Source organism: Sorex araneus, chromosome 5, assembly GCF_027595985.1.
Source record: "Sorex araneus isolate mSorAra2 chromosome 5, mSorAra2.pri, whole genome shotgun sequence".
NCBI classification, from domain to species: Eukaryota; Metazoa; Chordata; class Mammalia; order Eulipotyphla; family Soricidae; genus Sorex; species Sorex araneus.
The window spans coordinates 155,365,070-155,371,560 of NC_073306.1; the positions used below are offsets into that span (position 1 = coordinate 155,365,070).

General features: G+C 38.2%; 1 non-coding gene across 1 annotated transcript; it reads left to right on the forward strand.

Annotated features, from left to right (window-relative positions):
* The first annotated feature begins 1,654 nt into the window (after positions 1–1,654).
* Positions 1,655–1,843, forward strand: LOC129405476 (U2 spliceosomal RNA). The gene has a single exon (XR_008630612.1). It is a non-coding gene; the product is annotated as a U2 spliceosomal RNA (small nuclear RNA).
* Positions 1,844–6,491: the final 4,648 nt, after the last annotated feature.

Consider the following 6,491-nt stretch of genomic DNA (forward strand, 5'->3'; position numbering starts at 1 on the left):
ATCTCCAGTTGTCCCTGTCGCGTGCTAGTGCAGCCCAATGGTATCTGCTCGCTCAGGAACATGAAGAGCCTCAAACCATTCGTTCAGGGTTTTGACAAAGAAGTCTTACCATCTTGTAGGTGGGCGGCCATGCGATCTTTTGACGTCTTGTGGAATCCAATTGGTAACAGCTTTAGTTCAGTGGTCATCTCTAAATCGCATTATGTGTCCAGCCCATCTGATTTTCGATGCCTTGGCAAACGAGACAATGTTTCTGATTCCTGATTGTAGACAGATGTCAGAACACTGGATTCCTTCTTGTAGACAGACGTCAGAACACTGGATTCCTTCTTTCGCTTGAGTGAAGTGTGATATTTCAAGCATAGCTCTTTTGATTCCTCTTTGGGATACCCAAATAGTGTTCTCATCCTGTTTTTGTAGGGCCCAGGTCTCTGAGGCATATGTTAGTGCAGGAAGAACAGTGGAGTCCAAAAGATGTGCCCACAGCCGTAGGATCCTCGTCCTCTTAACCACTTCTTCGATGCTCTTGAAGTTCCATTTGAATTTTTGAACATTTGAAAATTTGAACTCTTTTTTGAGCATTTTGAACATTTGAAAGTGCATTGAACGTTCCACGCTGCTCTCTTCCTCCTGTGTAGTTCTGGCACCAAGTCATTCCTCATGTTGTGTTTTCGACCCAGGTACACATAGCTGCTGACTTTGAAGATGTTCTTTCTGTTGAGAGCAAATGGAATGTCAAGGACTAGTTCCTTTTTTATGAACATTGTCTTGGTGAGATTAAGCTGCAGTCTGACCAGATTCAGTCTGACCACGAGTATGCAGCTGCATACTCGTGGTCAAAGTCGGCCAGCATTTGTGCCACTTGGCTAATGTTTCGTGTTATTAGAATGATGTCATCAGCGAAGTGGAGGTGGTATACTTGCCAACCATCTATCTTCACTCCTTCCTTCATTCCTTCCCATTCCAGTCATCACATGATCTCGAGGGTGGCACTGAAGAGTTTTGGTGAAATGGTATCACCCTGCTGAACCCCTCTCTTTACATCGATGATCACTTCCTTGTAGAATGGTAAGATCCTGGTGGTGAATCCATAATACAGCTCTCAGAGGATCGTGACATACTGAATTTTAACGCCCTGTTTGTCTACGGCTTCGATGACTGATTCAGTCTCAACAGAATCAAAGGCCTTCTTTAAATCAATGAACGTTAGACAGAGTGGCATCTTGAACTTTTGCAAAACTTCAATGAGCTTGGTCACGTGTGGATAGGGTAGATCATGCTGAATCCTTTTCGGAACCCAGCTTGCTTGAATGGCTGTCCTTCGTCTAGTGTTCTGCCAATCCTAGTGAGGATGACTCGAGTGAACAACTTGCAGACGAGAGACAACAGGCAGGTTGGGCGATAGTTGCCCATGTCGTGAATGTCTCCCTTCTTGTACAACAGAACGGTCTTGCTGGTTTTGCATTGGGATGGAACCTTGCATTCTAACAGGTAGCGTGTGAAGAGCTGAATCAGTGTATTGATGAGTACTGGAGGCAGAGTTTTCAGGTGTTCGAGTCTGACCTTGTCTGCACCGGGTGCTGTACGCTTCTTTACCAACGAAATGGGAACGACATATCTATCCCAGGAAAGCCAACCTAAAAATTATTATGCCCTTGTTTATTGGTCTTTTGGCTAAAATCAAGCGTAGGGTCTGTTCTTATCAGTTCATATCTAATAGTCATCTATAGAAGGACAATATATAAAATGGATTTTTGGAGCAGGGAGTTGGAATAGGAGTTTTCTCTGGCCACTCCCTGCATCAAGCTGGCATTGTGGTATCTTCAGAAACAGGGCACCTCCGTCATTTTTAAGAGAAAGAAAGAAAATCATATGATTATGCAGAAAAAAGTTGATAAGATCTTTTGTGATAAAGATACAGAATAAATTAATTAGGAAAGGAATTCCTTGGCTTAATAGAAAGCTGAGGTACAAAATCCCATAGTTTATAACATAATAAACATGCAGGAAAGATCTAAGCCTCTTTTTCAGGTGATAAACATGATAATAAAACCCCCTCTTGTCACATCTATTTAATATTGCACTGGAGAGTCTTCTCAAAACCTAAAAGCAAAAAATAAATAAATAAGTCATTCATATTGAAAAAGAATGTTAAATTATTGTTCCTTGAGAATTACTTGCATGTAGGCAATCTTAGGAATCCACATAAAATTCTATTAGTACTAATAAATGAGTTCAGCAAAATCAATATAAAAATCAATTGCTTTGTATATTAGCAATGAATAATACAAAAATAAAATTAAGAAAACAATTTTATTTGCAATAGTCAATATGAATAAAATAGCTCAAATATAAATATTACATTTATATTGCAATGCAAAAATTGTATCTAGAAAGCTAGAAAATACTGATATTAAAGAATACCCTTCCAATAAATACAAAAACAACTCTAATTAGGAATCTGAAAACTTATTATTGTTAAGACACTGCTCCTCCCATTACTGATCTACAGATTCACTACAGTCTATATCAAAATCCCAAAATAGTTCTCTTAAAAAAAAGACACGCTAATACCAAGATTCATAAGAAAATTCCAATTATAGATAGCCAAAGTAAGTTTGGAAAAAAAATTTGCAGGGCTGATACATCCTGAATTCAAACAAGATTGCAATAGTCAATACTCGGTGATGGCAACTTAAGTCTATACATATAAATAAACGGAACTGAATTGAAAACACAGAAGTAAATCTTTATGTTTATGGCCAATTCCTTTTTCACAATGGTCCTTAGACAGTTTGATGAGGAAATAACTGTCTTTCCAAAAGATACAATCTATGGTGGTGACAGTTTGAAAAATATACAAATTAATATTAAATGGGTATATTATATACCTGAAACTAGACTGATGATATAAGTGTGGGTGTGCATGTATCGATTGCATCTCAACTTAAATTTCTTTAGATTGCTCTAAAAACTTAAAATGAATACAGAAAAGTCATAATATAAAAGGTAAGGGTCAGGGCTGGAGAGATAGTACGTGGGTTCAGGTGTTGGCCTTGCATGTGGCTGACCTTGTTTTAATCTCTAATACTGCATACAGTCCCCCATCAATGACAAGTGATCCCCAAGAACAGTATCTCCAGTAAGCCCTGAGCCCTGTTGGGACCAGCTCCCTATACTCCCTCCCTACTCTGACAAAAAAAATTGGGAACTTCCAGAGGACCTATGTTCCAGAGGAATCTATGATCCAACTGACTTTTCTCTCACCATCTAACATCACTAGTACATATGGCAACTCAAATTCAATCAGGGATTATGATGCAGAATGACGAAGACACTTGGCAAACCCAGGGATGCAAAGAGTGAGAACAAAGAGATTCAAAGCAGTTTAGCATAGATTAGATTCTAGTGAGTTGGATTGCACTGAATTGGATCAGACCCACACTTAAAGTCTATTATGCCTTGCAAGCAAATATATTTACAGATTTAGAATGATAAGCCATAACCAAATTTTCAGGATCATTATTTTCCCTGTCATATTTTTTACTTTCTGTTAAATGATTTTTGATACTTTCATTGTACCATAAACAAAATAATTTATATATAAGTATTCAGGGGGAAATTTTATAATATTTACAAAATTACAAATAAACCAAATGTCCATCAATTGATGAAGGAATAAATAAAATGTGTTTTATCCATTGCAATAGCATTGAGCAATAAGAATTGGGGAAATGCAAGGTCATCTTTCATGATCTTGTGAGTGAATCTGGAAGATATGCTAAATAAATGTACCCAGTTCTCTCTTCTGGGGCAAGAAATCTGAGCAAGATGAGACGTGTGTGCTGATGAGTATTGAACTTCATTTGGGGCTGAAAAACATTTATTTTTTTTTTTTGCTTTTTGGGTCACACACAGTGATGCTAAGGGGTTACTCCTGGCTCTTCACTCAGAAAATTACTCCTGGCAGTGCGGGGGACCATATGGGATGCCAGGGATCGAACCTGGGCCAGCCGTGTGCAAGGCAAATGCCCCACACTTTGTGCTCTCGCTCTAGCCCCTGAAAAACACTTTCTAAAATAATTGAATTATATTCTAATAGTTATTTTTTTAAAAGCAGCCTTCCTGACAAATCTAAACTTTTACATAGTGTCAGTGATCAAGAGAACAAGTGTATGTTAGATGAGAATAAAAAAAGGTGATGTTGGAATGATCTTAATAGAAACTTGCAGCTACATTAATGGGGTCCTGTTTCTCCCCAAGTGCCAGTCTGAATAAACAGTTTCTGCAGTTCAAAATGGTTAACATTTAGAGTTTTTCTTTGTTTTTGTTTTAGTGAAATGGTTTCATTTAGAGATTATGAAGGAAAAAAGAGAATAACAGTCAAGAGAAAGACTTTCCTGGAGGGAATTGCTAGAAGTTTGCATCTCAAGTGGACATGCGGATCACCACCCCTGAAAGGGAATCACCTACATTTAGGGTGGATTCACTTGACTAGCTCTATGTTTCACTCCAAAATCTAAAAGTCCAAAGATATTTTTCAATAAATAACAAATGTATGTATACCACAACAAAAACCAGTAAATATATATATATGTATATATATATACATATATATATATAGCTTGGAAGCATTGCAATAGCAACAATCTTCTGTTAGTGATAGAAAGAAGAAGAAAAGGAATATATGAAATTAAAATCAATTTAAAAATACAACAGGGATCAGAGATGAATTAGAAGGGTAGCATCCTGGATTTCTTTCCGTTTTCCTGCTATGAAGCTGATTTTTCAACAGTGAGAGAAATAAGCTTAGGTGAGTGACAATGAATCTATGTTTTACCAGTCTGGAACTGAGCTGCTTTTAAGGAATCCAACTAAAGGTGTCAAATAAGAGTTCTATCTACAGATTAGAGCTCAAAGGAGACCTCCAATTCAAACATACTCCTAAACTTTTGCTATATATGTCACTAGGTCTATGCCCTCTAGTTCTCTATATCCAAAGGAGGTTATTTTTATGTCATGAATAAACTATATCTCAATCTCCAGGCAGCTATGCCAGTTAAGTTTGTTCTGTGGGAGAAGACAGAAGAAAAGAGGTTAGAAAGAGAATAAAGTTCAATCTAGGGATTGTGAAAGCCTCCAGCCTTTTAATTCCCGGGATCTTACCAACTACTTTTGGCTTCTCTTACCCTCTCCACACTTAGTAAATAGTCCTTTAATGAACTCCCTTAATAGGCCCATTTGAATGCACTATCTCTTTCCTGTCATGATCTTGAGTTATTCAGTAACTGGCACAAGAAGTGGCTGTAGGAAGCACCCTTAAAATAGGTTTGGGGATTGGGTAGTGAGCACATAAGAGAAACTCACAGATAGCTTCTTTGCTTCAGGAAATAGGACACTGATAATCTCTGGCATGCTGTGACATCGTGATTAGTCAAATAATCACTGGTGGTGGCATAAGATGAAGTACAGATGCAATGAAGGCGTTGGGAGATCAAGTGACTGTGGCACTTAGTCTCTATGGTAACAATGGTTATTACAAAGATTGTAGCAAGCAAAAAGAAAAAAATTGGAAGGTCTGCTTCAGAGCATCATAAATGGAAAAAAAAAAAAAGAATGCTTCTATAGAAGCCGGAATGTCCTTATCTCCAGTTGCCATAGGGGAGATATGAAAAAGAATTGAGTCCAAGGATGGAAAATAATTGCACACTGGTTAAAACTGACTAAATGTAAAAATTAAAGTCCCATATTTATGCTAAGATAAGGGCACTCATGGGGAGCAGGATGAGGAAGACTAAACACATTTGAGTACATACGTGGACATAAAAATATTGATCTTACTTTTATTGTTTTTGGGAAAATGTCTAACAGTGCTTATGGGTCACTTTCAGTCCTGTGTGTATGTTTCGGGATGAGGGGCACTCCTAATGCACAAGGGGGACGATGTGGTGTCAGGGATTGAACCCATGCCACCTGCACACCAAGTAGAGCTCTGCTCTCTAATCTGTTCCTTTTTGCCTCAAAATAAGAATCTGGGGAGATCAATGTGATAATAAAACACGTAGGGCTCTTCTCTTGCCTTGCACATGGCTTACCCATGTTTGATCCCTGGTTTGATTTGCATCGGGAGTGCAAATCACACCCTGCCCCACCAAACAACAAATGCCATAAGAATTTTGGTTCTCCAAATTCCCAATATACTTACTACATAAGTTTTGAAAGGTAATTAACTGGCTATCGGTAACACTGGCGCTTAACTTTGAAGGGTTTATTTTATTTTTATTTTACTTTGAGGTCAGACCCGGTGGTGCTCAGGGCTTACTTCTGGTACTGTGGTCAGGGATCCACTGCTGGCAGTGGATTGACCTAAACATAGATGTATAGGCAGGTCCACCCACACAGCATCCTGTTTTATCGTCCAGGGTATATCCTAAACATTGGGCTTTTGAGGTTTCCTAGGTGATTGCAATGAGAACCAGAGATAAAATTCA